Genomic DNA, 16,880 nt, shown 5'->3' on the forward strand with positions numbered 1-16,880 from the left:
AATACTTTTAACCACTAGTCTTGAATTAACAACAGTAGTATAATAGATAAGCCAAGTATAAAGTTTTTTAACTGCAAATACCTTTGCTGTTCATAAATAAATCTACCCTAACAATTTATGAATGAAATTTAGTACATTATCTCTTTCACTTATAGTCTAACAGTAACTCACCAAACCATTTCTTGTTTTATGTACTGTCCACACTGGAATTACTTGTGACATCACCTTAATCATGTCGAACATGTACGCACTGACCTTGCAAAATATTCTCACTTGAAACTCGCATAATAACTCCTCATGTAGTACTCTATCATAGCACTCTCTCGGAGACTCTCCTCTCGCAGAACTTCATCTTGCGAACTGATTTCAACTGGTCTTCCCTGAAGTATTTAAACTCCTATCCTCTTTACCTGCAGGACCAAACCCCAGTTGAGCGTGAGAACAATCGACCGAGCCCTTTCATACCATGCATTCCTAAACTGGGTCTGGTAACTCTTCTCATTGAACAACAACTGTTTAGGTGTGTCAGTGAGCAGTATTAGAAAGGAAAGTTGTAAAATGGATCTGTTACCTTTATTAAAAGGGTTTCTGTTAGCCCCTTTCTGGATTCCTTCCATTATTATGTTTTCTACTACTTTCTTCTTAATTGGTAGGAATCTGTTACTCAGGTCTGTTATACCGGTCTTGTTACAATATATATATATATATAATAATTTTTTGAAAATTCAAATAATTTATTAACATATTGACCACTGTGTAATAAAATTTAATATTATATGAAATATAAACCACCAAAACACAGTAATTAGATAAATTATACTTGCCATATTAATTTTTAAGAATCAAATTTTTCAGTTCCCATATCTTCAGTTGGTATTGAATTCTATAATTACATTATATATAATTCTTTTAAAAGTTTGTTATTATAGATTATTCTCTGTTCTAAATTTTGAATAGAAAATAAAAGTTGCTGGACTGTTGTAATTTTTAAAACATTTTTGCAATCAGTAATACTATGTTTGTATTTTAACAAATGTTCAGGTACATTAGATATCCCTATTTTTGTTTTGTTTTTGTATACTGTGTAATGTCTTAAATTTTTTCTTAAATGATTATTAATTTTACCACTATAAATATTATTACATTCGTTGTATTTAATTTTGTATACTCCTCTTAATTCTTCTCTGTTTTTTTATTGTTATGTTTTAAATATTTTGTAATGTGATTATTTTGTTTATATGATTTTTTATATTTACTTTTATCATATATGTTAATAATTAATGTGTAGGTTTAATTTATCTAATTACTATGTTTTGGTGGTTTATATTTCATATAATACAAGTATATGCAGAGTGTCCCGGGAGGATTCTACTAAACTTTATAAGCATATTTCTCTCATTTAAGTAATGAAAAAAATTCATATAACCATGGATCCAAAAATACTTCATTAGCGAGTTACGGGTAATGAAAAAGCTTTCACCTTGATTTCTGCTCCTCTACTGAAATGAGCCGTACTGAAATTCTGGGAAGATAAATTAAGAGGCAAATTTAGTGATTTCTTATAGTTTTTGACCTGAAAAAGTTTTAAAAATGGGTCCCACTCAAGAATTGAGTTGAAAAACACAGTTTATTATTAGATTTGGTGTAAAATAACTTTGTTAAATTGTCAACAAACAAATAAAACTTGTTAGTTAAATTGATAGAGAATTTAATTCTGAGAAAAATGATGTAAATTATCTACCAACAACAGAAATTTAGTTGAACTTTCATGTGAAACAATGACAGCTATTCTATGAATACGTTTAAAATGATTAAACTACAAATAAATTATTATGATTTTTAAGATATAGGCCTATTATGATGATAGCCTATTTAAAGATTATATTTATTACTATAAATATCATTTGATGGAGGGACTCACTTGATGGAAGGAGTGTAATAATAATCTATTAATACAAGTATAAACTATTTGTTTTTGTATTGTATAATACAGTAAGAAATATTTATAAGTATGCTAAATATTTTAATAGAAATTATTGTCTGAAATTAAACAAAATGATAATAAATTTTATTTGTGGAAAGAATTTTTGATATTTATGAAAATAGTTAAACACACTGTGTAGTAGAATACTTGGTTTCTGAATGAGGTGATGTTACGAGAAAAAAGTAATATAATGTCCTGCACAGCGATATTATTATTATAATTTTCATCATACATATAGCCAATTGCACACTTGTTGACTTCACATGCTTGCTGGCAAAAGACAATGTTGTGCTTCAACTGATCTGCCGCAATTAACTTGCTTTAGACTACTTTGAAAAGGACATATTTTCTGTATTTTATTTTGCCAATATTAAATAAGTGTAAAGTTTATTTTTTGAAAAAAATCACATTTTTACCCAAATTTGCCGTCCTGGGCCTGAGCCCATGTGGCCCATGCCTAAGTCTGGCAGTGTATATATACATATATATATAACAAAATAACAATTACCATTTATCATTTTGTTGGCTTCAAATCGTCATATAGTATAAATATCATATCATTGACATGACAGATGAATTCTTTGATATCTAATATTAATAAAAATTGGTGCAACCATTCTGGAGTTAAAGGTTTGTTTAAAAAAAGCAAACATCATCCCAACTCTTCTCCTGGCAGAGTTGAATAAAAAATGATGAGAAATGTTTAGTTTAGTAAAAAGGTTTCAGAAAATTTACATTAATTTCTTTTATAGTGTAAATGAAAAGTAGACAATTTAAGATTTAAAAAAAAAAATATTAATAAAAACTAGTTAACAATGATGTTTAGTATTCCTGATAAAAACATCATTCTATAAAGAGTTAATTGTTTAAAATTATACAAAAATGTTTTTTTTTTTTTTAGTCATAAAATATAAACATTCAAATTTTAAACCACTTTTGTAATTCTACTTTTTTTTCAAGGTGCATCAAGTCAGTATGGTAATTATCCATAATAAATGGTTACAACATTCATGTATACAGTACCCAGTATTGTTAAACTTTGTTGATACATGGATTTTAACAAGCTGCAATTATTTCAAGCTGTTATGGATTGTTAATTTTTAAGAATATAAAGTTATTTTTAATTATATTCAAATAAGAAATCATTTTTGTAAAAAAAATTATCATAAAAAAATAAAAAAAAAATAAAATTATTTATCATAAAAAAGGGTTGACAGTTTCTTAAATTACTTAGTTAATCTTATTTAGTTTCAAATGGATCAAATTCAGGTTTGTTTTTACTTCTTAAGCTCGAATGTAAAATTATATCTGCCAAAAATTTGGAGATTATTTTTTAAACTACTTATGCTATCAGTGAATGAGAAAATATAATTATAGAACATAATTTTAAAATAATCTAAACTTCTCCATTGATTTCTTTTTGTTGTTTTAGGGAAATGTTGTCATTTGTTATCATCTAGTTAGATTTGCCTTTAATCATGAAATATTGTAATTTTTAAATTCTTATCTTTTATCAGTAACCTTTTAATGATACAAAAATAACCACTGGTGTATTGTGACTAAAATTTATTGCAGGTTTAACTTCATCCTGTTTTTGGCAAAATAACAATAGCCAAATCCTACAATGTATGTAAATGTAATTCAAATGTAAACAAACATAAATTACCAATATAACCTTGAACTTTACATGTGTATAGCTTACAACAAAACAACTTCCGTGATTGAAAAATTATGTTGCATTCTAAATAATCTATTACTTAAATTTATAAATATATATTTATATATATATATATATATACATTATAATTTATAAGTAAATAATTTAATTTGGCTGAAAACCTACTTCCAGTCCGTCTGGGTGTTCTTCTGGATGGATTGGGTTGATTTTTTTATTCTGCTCTGAATAACTTACAGATATGTCATCAAGCTTCATTGGACCCCAAACTTGAGTTTCCTCTGAAAATTCCTAAAAAATCCTCATTTGTTACTTAAATGAAGAGCTTTTCGAGATTATTACTCACAGGAAAATCATATATTTGCAAGTCATTCCAAGCAGAATAAAAAAAATCAGCCCAGTCCATCCATAGAATGCCTAGACAGACTGGAAACAGGTTTTGAGCATGCATTTTATGTGTGGTAAGAAAGGAAAGAGAAAAACAAGGGGTTGGGGGTGAGAATTAATTGCTGTTCAGCACTCTTTATGCGAACAGTAACTTATTGTGATACCTGAGATTGAGTGGAAATCTTTTCTTTACTTTCTTATTTTTCAGATGGATTCTTCCCAGAACTATGAAGTTTTTCCTATTGTGTGTGATAGCAATTGATTATTCTGGGTAGTTTTTTATTGTTTGTACGGAGTGTAGAATAAGCTTTATGAAATCTGCTTAAATATTATTGATAATATTATAAAAAACATAGCAGCTTTTTAAGTTTCATCACTGGTGATCAATCGTGTGGATAAGTTATTAAGAAACCTAATGATTATAAGCATGTGATGACTGCTACAGAACTATGTGCTGGTCATGTTGAACTTCTTCTATAAGCAATTTGTACCCCCAGTGTATATGAGAGTTCATTATCAACATAATAGTATGTCTACTGATTATGGTTTAGTTGACACTATTCACAATTTATTATTTTCTAGGAGTTTTGACAACGGACATTGTAGTGTCCTGAAGATCAATAATAAATAGGCAAACAGCATCTAACTGATGAGTTTAATGTATAATTTTAATTCACTAATGATACGAAAAATCTAGATTTTCAAATTTTAAATCTATATATATAAAAATGTTAAGTTCGTTTGTGTACGCTTCAAAAACTCAAAATGTTCTGCACCGATTGAGCTCAAATTTTAACACAATATATAACCCGCATCAAAGATTGTTTTCATCTATTTTTAATAAATCTATCTGTCTATTTTTAATTTCTACATTTTTAATTTGGAAATGTAAACAAAGGAAAACCAATCAGATCAATGCAAGATGGCCGCTGTCAAACACAACGACCAAATTTCTTTGAATTATATTTAACAGCTAAAACATCTGTATTTTATTTTAAAAAAAACACCAAAACAAAAAGAAAAGCCACCAAGAAGGATGACTTACAGTAAATAAATTAAAACACCCAACTTTCTTATAGCCCAGATAGACTTAAGACTATGCAAACAAAAAAAGTCGAAATAACCAAATACACAGAAAATAATATCTACATAATGACCAAAAAATCCTTTGTTAGGTTAAATATTCACTTTTGTCTGAATTTGCAGAAGGCATTTACAACGAAGCATTGATAAATATTGAAGACAAGTGCTTAGCTAATGCAAATAATGTTCTTAGTCAATTGGGAATGCCAGCACCCACCCGAGCTGCGATTGCTTCATTTGATGTGGATTTACGCCGTGAACAGAGTTACAACATTGGTGATCTTCAGTCATATGTCCAATCAAACATTCCCAAATTAACGCGTGAACAGAAAGGCATTTATGATCGCATAATGCAAATGATAAATGACGGAGTTGGGGGGACCTTCTTCTTGGATGCGCCAGGAGGAACTGGGAAAACATTCTTCATTAGATTGATTCTAGCAACGGTTCGATCAAAAAATGACATAGCCTTAGCTCTTGCTTCGTCTGGAATAGCTGCGACATTGTTACCAGGTGGAAGGACTGCGCATTCAGCTCTGAAGTTGCCATTAAACATGCAAATCATCGAGACTCCCACGTGCAATATTTCCAAAGCATCCTGTATGGGAATAGTATTACAAAAATGTAAACTCATTGTTTGGGATGAATGCACGATGGCACATAAAAAATTGCTTAAAGCTCTTGATCGATCGTTACGAGATTTGCGTGGAACGTTCAACCATTCGGGAATGCTTTGATATTGCTCGCAGGAGATTTTAGGCAAACGTTGCCTGTAATTTCTCGATCGACACCAGCAGACGAAATAAATGCTTGCCTGAAATATTCAACACTGTGGCGGCACGTACGTACATTGCAGTTGACTACGAATATGCGTGTCCAGTTGCAGAATGATCCGTCAGCTGAGGTATTCTCACGACAGTTACTGGACATTGGAAACGGACAGCTGCCAGTCGATGAGACATCTAGACGAATATCATTTCCTGATAATTTTTGTAATTTAGTAACATCGAAAGAAGAACTGATCGAAAAAGTATTTCCTGATATTCAAATTAATCATAGAAATCACGATTGGCTCAGTGAACGAGCTATCCTTGCCGCAATGAATAAGGATGTCTATCAACTTAATAATGTTATTCAATCCAGCATTCAAAGTGAGGAAATTACATATAAGTCGATAGACACCGTTGTGGAAGCAGATGAAGTAGTTAATTATCCAACGGAATTTTTAAACTCACTTGATCTGCCAGGGATTCCACCACACATATTAAAATTGAAAATAGGTGTGCCAATTATCCTTTTTTTTTCAACCTTGTTATACACCCCTAACATCTCCGGCCTCCGCCGTTAGGCTATGCGCAGGAATGTCGGAGTGTCGTGGCAGTCGACTGCCCCCCTGTCTTGCCGTTTCTATGGCGTCCCATCGGGGTCCTCTCAGTTTCTTCAGGCTGCAGTAACCCTCCCTTCTGGACGACCACTACATCCCTCCACAAATCTAATACACATATTTAAAATACCCTACCCCAAATCAATTCAAATGCCCAGATGAACAGCATTCAGATAGAGTTGTATTATAGTGAATATAAATAAAATATTATGCAAGTAACAGGTGTTAAAAATCCAAATAAAATTAATTATATATTTAATTTGATTTAAACCTTGATCATGGTATAACAGATGTTACAATTATTTGATTAATTAAATCAAATTAAAATACTTTTGATATACAATTAACAGCCCTAGGCTTAATATTAAGATTAAATTATATAAATATTCATAATTATAAAAATATCTATGTGAAATCAGATTTTGAACAATTTTTCATTACATTTAAGAAGAAAAAAGTTGAAAGAATATACTAATTAGAATATCTTAAATTACTGGTCTGCTAAATGTAAGACCTCTACTTGTTTTTTAAAATACAGTGTTACTGTTTATATTTAAACTATTTATCATGCTGATTTACTTATTTTTTCAGGGATTAATTGTAACTGGTCATCCTGGTAACCTCTATAGATTCTATTTAACTTTCTCACTGGTTGTTCCCAATTAACTTGTTTCACTGAACCTTGGTACTTCAAGTAGAAATTCCAGTTATTGTTTCCTGGTATTACACTATAATTATTGGATTTTTAAACATTATAAACAAATACTAAACATAGTATAATAAATAATGTTTTATTCTGATGCCATAAAATACTGGAAACGTAGAAAATTGGTATGATTATCTCTCAGTTGTGCTGTGATGTGTTATAATCCTTTGTTTGAAATCAAAATATAAGGTTGTAGTGACTGCTAGTTTTACCTTGCTACTCTGGTCATTGGAGATCACTACACTCAGAAGAGAATGGACAGACACGGCTGAGCACCAGTGAACCAAATGTTATTGAATACAGAAAATATTGTAAGGCCATTGATTTTATTGATTTAATATATATATTAATAAATATGAAGTCATTTACAAAAACTAAAATCAGTTAAAACTAAAATCAGTAATAAAAACAAAAGAAAATAAATAATTTAAACCAAACAGAAATCCATGTGGACTAGCTAGCCAAAGGTATGTGACTGTACAGAGTTGAAGTATTATGAATTATCAATGTCTTAAGAAGTGCTGCTCTGCAGCAGCTTTTGTGATTGTGTCATCCTCATACCTGTATGTAGGTTGATCAAATTAAATTTACTTTTATATTTATATACATAAAATCTTTTTAAAATGTCGAAAACCCTATTATTTGTATTAATATTGTATTTCTTAATTTCCAGTATTTCTAAATTTTTATGAATATCGAATATTGAATATGTATTATAAATAGGATGATCAGAAACATTAGAGAAACCCCATTTTCTATTTTTATAATATCTAAAGTGTACACCAAATCTAGTTTTAAAAGATCTAGTGGTTTTATCTATATGGTCACAATCATTGCACTTTATTTTATAAATACCACACAAATTATGAAAACCATATGAAACAGTATGTGTATTATTTTTTAATTGTTTTATTAAATGGTTATTTGTCTGGTATGCAAGTTAAATAAATGTTTATCATAACCCTTGTTATGTTTACAGCAATATTATCAGTATATGCTTATTTTAAATATACATTATCAATTTTTTATATGTTATTTATTGGCATTAAATATGTGTAATTGTTAATTTTTGATATTTGTTTTTTGCATATATTATCTACTAAAGACTCACCAATGTTTCTTGAAAGGATCAACTTTAGAAAAATAATATATATAAAAATGTTTGATCTGAGACCTAGGATCAGCTAACATGATATAAATTAATTAATATTAAGCTCTGTTCATACCTCCAACAGGCTAAGGATTTTTTTTTATTGTTTTTTGTTATTATGCATAATATATTTTTTTTCATTTTAATAAAATTTTACTTTTTTTCAGTGAATTGTTTTTTGTTATTCTCATAACATCTAGTTTTGTAAAAACTAGTAAAATTCTGTTTTACCATTAAAGTTTATAATTTTATTTTTTGATCAATTTGAGTAGATGTTTATAAAAATATGTATTCAGCAGAATAAATTGTGCATAACAATTGTTATCAATAAGATCATATGTACTATTATTATCCAAGCATTCACTTATTTTTTAAGTAGTTGACTCTCTTGATATGTCATACATTTTTAGCTTGACATTTATACCTGAATATGTTATTCAGTTTTTGTAATATGATATTTTTTTAAGCATAAGACCTTTTTAGAATTCCTTAAATATTATTTAGCTTCAGGGTTAATTTTTCAGACTTTAGTTGAAATTTATAATTTTTTTCTTTTATACCTTTCAGTTCTTCTGAATTCAGTTAAAATTTACTACATTTTTTTTTCTTCAGAGTTGTAATTACTAAAAAATGATGTTGACAAATTAGATTTACTTTAGCAATATTACGAAGTATGCATTGATTTATATTATTGAAATATCTCCATAATTAGTGATTAGTATGATAAAAATGATTGCTAGAAATTTTTTGATTATGTATTAACAATTTTGTTAAACTTTGTTTTTTCTTTTTTCTCCCTTACAGATTAAGATTTCTTATGATTAGATTTCTTTTGGTTCAGTTATCCTAGTCAAAAATAATTGTTGTTCTGTAGTAGGTTTTATGTCAAACAATGAAACAAAAATATCTATTTTATATTTAAAAGGAAAAAACCATAATTTATGGTTTTTTATCCCTATTATCTGTTTTGTAGCTGGTAGTCTGACTGAGTTGATTTGCTATGCTGATGTTGGAATCTCAGTTTAGAGCTGTTGCTCTAATATCCTTTAAGTTATCTGGTTTGGAGGGGTGCCTGGGCGGGGAGTCCCAGGCAAAAAAGCTCAATGAGGGCTTATTATTGCAGTTAAGAAAAAGAAAAAAGTTCAAATTTTTTGGGATTTTGGGTTTTTTTTGGACACTTTTGGTTCAGTCAATTGCAGTCAAAAGGGACATCTAGACAACTAGATGTTACAACAGTCCTAAATCCAAAATTTCAACATCCTACGGCTGATCGTTTTTGAGTTAGGCGAGATACATACGTACGTACAGACGTCACGCCGAAACTAGTCAAAATGGATTCAGAGATGGTCGAAATGGATATTACCGTTGAAATCTGAAAACCCTAATCATTCGCGATCACAATACTTCCTTTACTCCGTACAAGGAAGTAAAAAGTTCACTAGAATGTTTTTCTTTATATTTTTTGACTTACATAATAATCATGTCCCAAATTTTATACTCATTTATAATCACTTGGTCTGTGTGTGTGTTTGCGCGCGCGCAATATTGACAAAAGCTGATTTTACAGTTAAAATAATATACAGAGTTAAAAAAATGTCACTTGAACTCGTTTGCTGTCTCGTATACAAGGCTGAAGATTGTGTGCATAATAGAGAGGCTAACAAGAGTGAATCATTTACTACTAACTGTAACTGGTTAAGTTAAAAGTAAACGCATACTTGTACCTTCATTGTTACGTGTAGCAAGCTACATAAATGCTACGAGTGTGTGTCCTAACCGAGTGACACAAATACTCGCATTCCCACGGACATTGTACTCGGGCAGCTAACCTGAATAAAATGTAGCTATTACTACTATATGATATGTACATCAAAGAAAGACATCTGGCATATATATATATATATATATGTAAACATATATATGGCAACATATATATGTTGAGAGAGAGAGAGAGAGAGAGAGTTTGTGACTGAGAGCGCGTACGATAAGCTATGAGCATTAACTTTCTTTCATTTATAGCTTCTGTGTCCATTGTTTATATTTACATTATACATATTTTTATTGAATTTTAGTAGATAAGAAAAAACTTTCCAATGTGACATTGGCTTCAACAAAAATCCTTCACTGTTTATTAATGCAATGGTTGAATAATGCGGCGTTTCTTTGTTAACATTTCTTAATTATTTTTAAAATGATATTTTCGTCAATACTACAGAATTTAATTCTTATAACCAAATTAATACTTTTTATATTTTACAGTTTTATTTTACTGATGAATTTAATCCTTAATAATTTGCTTCATTGTAATATTAAAAAATCGAAGTATGCCTTATTATTTTCCTTAATCACTTTCTCTTATATTACATAATTAATGTGATTTAAAAAATAAATAAATAAACAATAATTTAAGACAAAAGTAAAATTAATTGTAGAAATTTCAAAACCTTTCAAAATTGAAACCGGTATGAAACAAAGCAATGATCTCTCGATACTTCTATTTAACTATGTTTTAGATAAAGTAATTTAACCCTCCGGTTTGGTCTAGTGGTGAATTCGTTATCGCAATTCAGCTGATTTCGAAGTCGAGACTTCTAAGATTCAAATCCGAATAAAGGTAGTTTTATACGAATTTGAATAATAGATCGTGGATACCGGCGTTCTTTGGTTGTTGGGTTTCAATTGACCACACGTCTCAGTACTGGTCGACCTGAGACTGTACAAGACTACATTTCATTTACATTCATACATATCATCCTCTAAAGTAATACCTTACAGTGGTTCCGGAGACTAAACGGAAAAAGAAAGATGAAGTAATTTGTAAATGGTGAAAATAAATTGAAAACTTAAAATTTTCAATCATAAGAATCGGAACAAAACACAAAGGAATATCAACAGCTTGTTTTCCTTTTTCAGATGATCTAGTGATCTTCGCTTATGACCTAAACACAGACCAAAAACGAATCGAAAATTTTAAAGGAAATCGCCGAAAGAACTGTACTGCAAATTTAATTTGAAAAAATAATGAAAAATTTAAAAGAACATCCAGTAGAAATAGAACAAAATTCCTTTAATTCAGGAAAATTGAAGCAGTTAAGAATTTAAATGTACTGGCGAAGTAATCCAGAAAAATGGACTAGAGAAAATACGTTCAGAAAATCGAGCAAATAAGATGAAAATGACTTTCCGACTAACCAAAAATTGTTTTACATGTAATAAAAAATTGATTTTTTACAATGAGAAATTCAGACATTACAATACGGTTATAAAATCTGAAAGCCTTTACAAGGCAGAAACTTTAACATTAAATAATTAAGAAAGACTAAATTATTTTGAAAAAGGAAAGAAAAATAATAAGAAAATATTAGGTCTGAAGTGTTAACGTAATAATGTTTTAAGATCAAACGAGGAAAATTTATAGAAAATTTGAAATCATAATCGACACAATTAAAAATTGAAAAATAATGTTTTAAGGTCATTTAAAAAGAATAAATAAAGAAAAATTGTCAATATCTTTGATAATCTCAAAAATAAAATCAACTGGCTTCTAGAAATAGGAAAGAATCTCCGAAGAGATCGAAACAAAAGAAGAACTTTTAGACAGGGAAATTTCCAAGAAAAAAATTGATGTGGACACCACATGATTTCTTTGTACGCTTATTAAATTACATATACATATTTTTTTAAAATGAAAAGTACATAAAATTTTATTTCATTAATAACTTCTGATTTCTTCATTTTCCTTTTTGTTGTTGTTATTGAATTATTATTTATCGTAAATTTTTTTACAATGAGAGATTAATAATTAGATTAATTAATAAATCAATATATTTAAATTAAAAAAAAGAAGTTAAAAAAAAGGAGATGAAGTCTGATTCGAACGGCTGGCTATGCCTTCCCTTCAGATCCAAATATTTCATTAATTAAAATTTTATTTGGCTATAAATCTGGAATCAATGAAAATAAGTACCATTTATGATATATCGTTGAAGAGCTCTCAATAAGGATTTATACTGAAGTTAAGAAAAAGTTCAAAATCCAATTTTTGTTTTGGATTTTGGGCTTTTTTGGACACTTTTGGTTCAGTCGATTGCAATCAAAAGGGGAAGTGCACAACTAAATGTTACAACAGCCCTAAATCCAAAATTTAAATATTCTACGGCTAATCGTTTTTGAGTTAAAAGAAAGATAAAGTCTGTTCTCGGAGTCCAAAGATTTTCAACTCGAAAAGATTGAAGAATTATACCTTATATTGATTTGTTTTCAATTTTACTCTCTTGTGAAATGAACAAATTATATTATTAAAATACGAGTATGCTGCATTAACTGCCTAATAATTTAATTCATTATCTTCAACCAAATCGGGTATTTTTTCATTTGTCCAGTTTTACACGACTGCCTAAAAAGGATTGTAATGTATTTAGGATATATGTATGTACATTTGTTCCACCGCGGCAGCTCAACGGCTGAACCGATTTAGATGTATGGTCCCGTGTAGGAATCCTTACGTTACTGGGAGTGTCATGGGCTATATATTTATATATATATGTTTAAATAAATTTAAAAAAATTAGAAAAATTATGCTATATACAAATAACGCAGTAAAATCAATAGTCCAACGAAATGGATAATGCCATTTCCAAGATATAAGCAACGAGAAGATAGTACGTGAGCATTTTAACCTAGTTAAATATTTTAACCAAGTCATATTGGCATAAAGCCTTCACGGATCTAATGGCAATGGTCCTAAATTTAAGGGCTTCGCACTTCTACATTATACTGTCGTGTAATGATCTGCACTGGGTGGACATCCTATATATATATTTTTTTTTTTAGTTTTTTTGGCAGTCGTGTTTTTTAATTTTTAACAGATTTAAAATCTAATTATTTAGTTTAATATTTTTAAATTAAAAAATTAGTTTATTTATTTTGATAAACTGAAAAAGTAAAAGCAAAATAATTAAAAATATTTACTATTATGAGGAGGATGAAAAGGTATTAAAGAATAAATTCTTTTAAATTCACTGATATCTGCTATCTGAGAACTGTTATCTGTTTATATGCTAAATGCTAAACGTTTATATGCTAAATAATAGACAGCTCCTGGGGCCTGTCTTTAAAACTATTTAGACTAGTAATATTAGTTAATAATTTAGGGATTTCTATAACTAATTAATTTAAGAAATTATACTTTTGGTTCTTTTTCTGCCTAGTAATAAATTAATAAATTCAAGTAATTTAAATTTGTGACTTACTAACTCTTGCTAATCTAAGTGGACCAGTAAAACCAACTTTACAAGTGACTAATAGGTAATACTGTTGTTAATACCAGATATTTCCATCTAAAATTAATTTTTACATTAATTTTTTTAAAATTAAAGTGTGGTCAAGTGAAGATTGTGCTTAGATATAGAACTTTATAAGAAACGATTAAATTACATTTTTTTGGAAGCAATATATGAATTTAATGAAAGATGAAGGTTAATTATTCAAAAACCTGACTTATTAATTAATTTATTAGGCCCTTATCTATGCGGTGTAACTAATAGAAGAATTACTGCATCTTAAAATAGCTCTTAATCGGTTAAAATAGAAGCTCGATATCATCGAATATGGAACATGCATAGCGTAAGTGAAGCTATTGTGTGCAGAGATATTCGAAGTATGATTAGTGTCGTCTTATAGCGCATGTTTTCTTTATGAAATGGCCAGGAAATATCAAAAGAATTGTACAATAATTAACCTTGGGGAATACCGATGGTTTGTGTTGTATTTATGACACATTAATAAAAATAGATGCACCGACGCAAGATGAACCTTAATAAAATACTATGTTCCTCATCATTATTAAATATTTATTATATTTACATTTGTACGTATATTCCTGTCTGAAGTATATCATCTCTTGGGACTTCCTCAAAAATTTAAAAGTTTTTTCAAGGTATAAAAATAGGCTGTCAGATCATAATTTGGAACTCATAAATATGAATTGTGTAGACTAATATTTGGAAAATTAAATATGTTAACTTATCCTTTTGTTTATTTTTAAGAATGTGCCATCGTTATTAAAAAGAATGGTCATTTATTCTTAAAACGTAAGTCAACATAATAATACTTTTTCTTACAAAAAGGTGTTTTACGCTTCCATAAATCACCAAACTATTTTTAAAATCTTCCCATCATTTTATTTAATAAATAATTTTCTTTTATAGAAACATTATTTTTCTGTTAATTAATTTTTAAATAATAGTAATTAACAGGTGTAAAAAAATTTACTGAATTTTTTCTATCCCGTTCAACATACGAGGTCAAATAATTTTCATTAACGCTTTCTGAATTCTGAGTTATAGTTGTATTTTTTTTTTATATCTAGCATATTCATGTTCGTATAACAAACATTCACAAATGTGTTCCACTTATTTTCAAACTTGACCGAGAAATTTAATAATATATAGAACTAGCATTCCCGTCGCGGCTTCACCCGAGCTATGTGCGAATAGATCTTCAAAGATCTAGGTTGTTGCTCTTAAAATTTATAGCTATTCACAACTTACCGGATAAATAAATCGTTTAGATAAAGAATGTATTCCCAAAATCAAATTTTTAATGAAATCAGGAGGATATTAAGGTTGTTCAAGAACTACTTTGTTTCCATCACAGCCATGAGTCCATGAGTTTCATCATTCCATTTTTTGGCATTGCAGTGGTTACATATTTTAATCAATCAATTGTATCAAAACGATATCAATTGTATGAATATCAATTTAATCATGGTCGGATCAGTTTGTGTAACGTGTTCCACGAAGAGGTATACGCTTTTGATTTAGTATCACTCACCCATTTCCCCACCGATTCTGTTGAAACTTTACAGACCTTTTAAAGGAGGTCTAGTTTTTATATATATAATTTCTATTAATAGTAATCTTTAACCACGAAACCAGAAAATTAATTACTGATATCAGAACATGTAGATGTTAATTAATTCTGCTATATAAATTTCCATCCGGCTAACTTGTTTAAAAATTGGTGGTAAGGTACGATTATGATGTCGGTTGACCGTTATCCAGTAAATTTTGGCTGACAACACCTCTATACTACGGCTTAGGCTTTTTATAGCAGCTGATAATAGTTAGAAAAGTCAGATCAATCTTCAAGCCGATAACTAAACATAAATATACCCTCTGTTTTTATGTTTATTTCACGATTTTCCATTAGATTAAGTAACTAAATTTTAACAGAAACATTAAAATAATTATCTGTGAAATAAAATTTACTAAATAGTGTTATAATTTAGAAGACTTTCATTTTGAAGTTAAGTTTGTAACGTTATCCAGTTCGTAAAAAGAAATTTAATTTGTCCCCGGAAGGATGAAGGAAGTTATATGAGCTCTTAAAAAGGGTATTAGAATTGGAGAAGTGTTTACTGTAGTTCATGTCATAAACCTCTCTCTAACCGATCCCTTCTCGCTACTCCTCTTCGTTCTTTCATTCTTTCCCTCACTTAACTTTACTACTGGCCCACAAAAGTAACGACCCAAAGAATATATATATAGGGGAATGAACTCTTTACGCGTCTAATCGATAACCTAAAAACACAAAATCTTTTAAAACTTTTGAAATTAACCTAACCATAACAATGCCAATTTTCTTTTTTAAAGATATAGTGAAAATTAAAAAAAAAGAATTATTAATAAGAATTATGTTATTTAACTGTAACAAATATTTTTTGCATAAAAAATTTTGGAGGTTCAATTCGTGCCTCTAATAGAAATTTAAAGCCATGTCTATTGTATGAAAGATCTGAGTTCGATTTCTGGCATCAGTGATGAATTTCTATGATTATTAAATAATATAAATCATAATTCTGCTTGATAAGAGAAAATACATCTTAAGTAGTGTTTTAATTCGTATTGAATACAATAATTTAAACAGTTAACTGTCGTTACTAATTGGTGGTAACTTTGTGCAGTTTAACGATAATTAAAAAAAAAAAATTTATATTTTAGGATTTTTTAAAGTAAGATTAATATTCTTATTAATTTATATCTTAACGATTCTTTTCTTTAAGTTATCTTTTTTTATTTATTTGATATTTTATGAAACAAAACCAACCTAAATTAAACTCAGATGTGGAACGTCTACTGTAAGATATATTTTACACTATAGAGAGGCGAAATCTTCTGTCAGAATTGTTAAAATAAAAGACAAAAGTATTTCGAATTTTTGCTCTTGATTTATTATAGAAATGAGGATGTTACACCAAGGAAAAAAAAGAGAAAATCAGCATACTTCTGATAAATTAATGTAACGTACAAACGTTGTTACAAGCATTATTGCTTCAATTTTTTGCTTTTTGTGAATGCATTCTGAGGTAATAAATGATAAAAAATAATTTTTTTATTTCTAATAACTGTAAAGGTAAAATGGGGGGGGGGGGGGGTTCGAGTCACACATAAATTTTAAGCTTAACATATACACTATGTTAATGCAACAGGAAATCCTTAAATAACTTTT

The 16,880-nt window shown here is 28.8% G+C and overlaps 1 protein-coding gene across 4 annotated transcripts in view; it reads right to left on the reverse strand.

Moving 5' to 3' along the window:
* Positions 1–16,880, reverse strand: part of LOC142323707 (carboxypeptidase D-like) — a 205,409-nt gene that overhangs the window by 47,806 nt on the left and 140,723 nt on the right. The window lies entirely within an intron of this gene.

This window comes from Lycorma delicatula, chromosome 4, assembly GCF_047948215.1.
Source record: "Lycorma delicatula isolate Av1 chromosome 4, ASM4794821v1, whole genome shotgun sequence".
In the NCBI taxonomy this organism is placed as follows: Eukaryota; Metazoa; Arthropoda; class Insecta; order Hemiptera; family Fulgoridae; genus Lycorma; species Lycorma delicatula.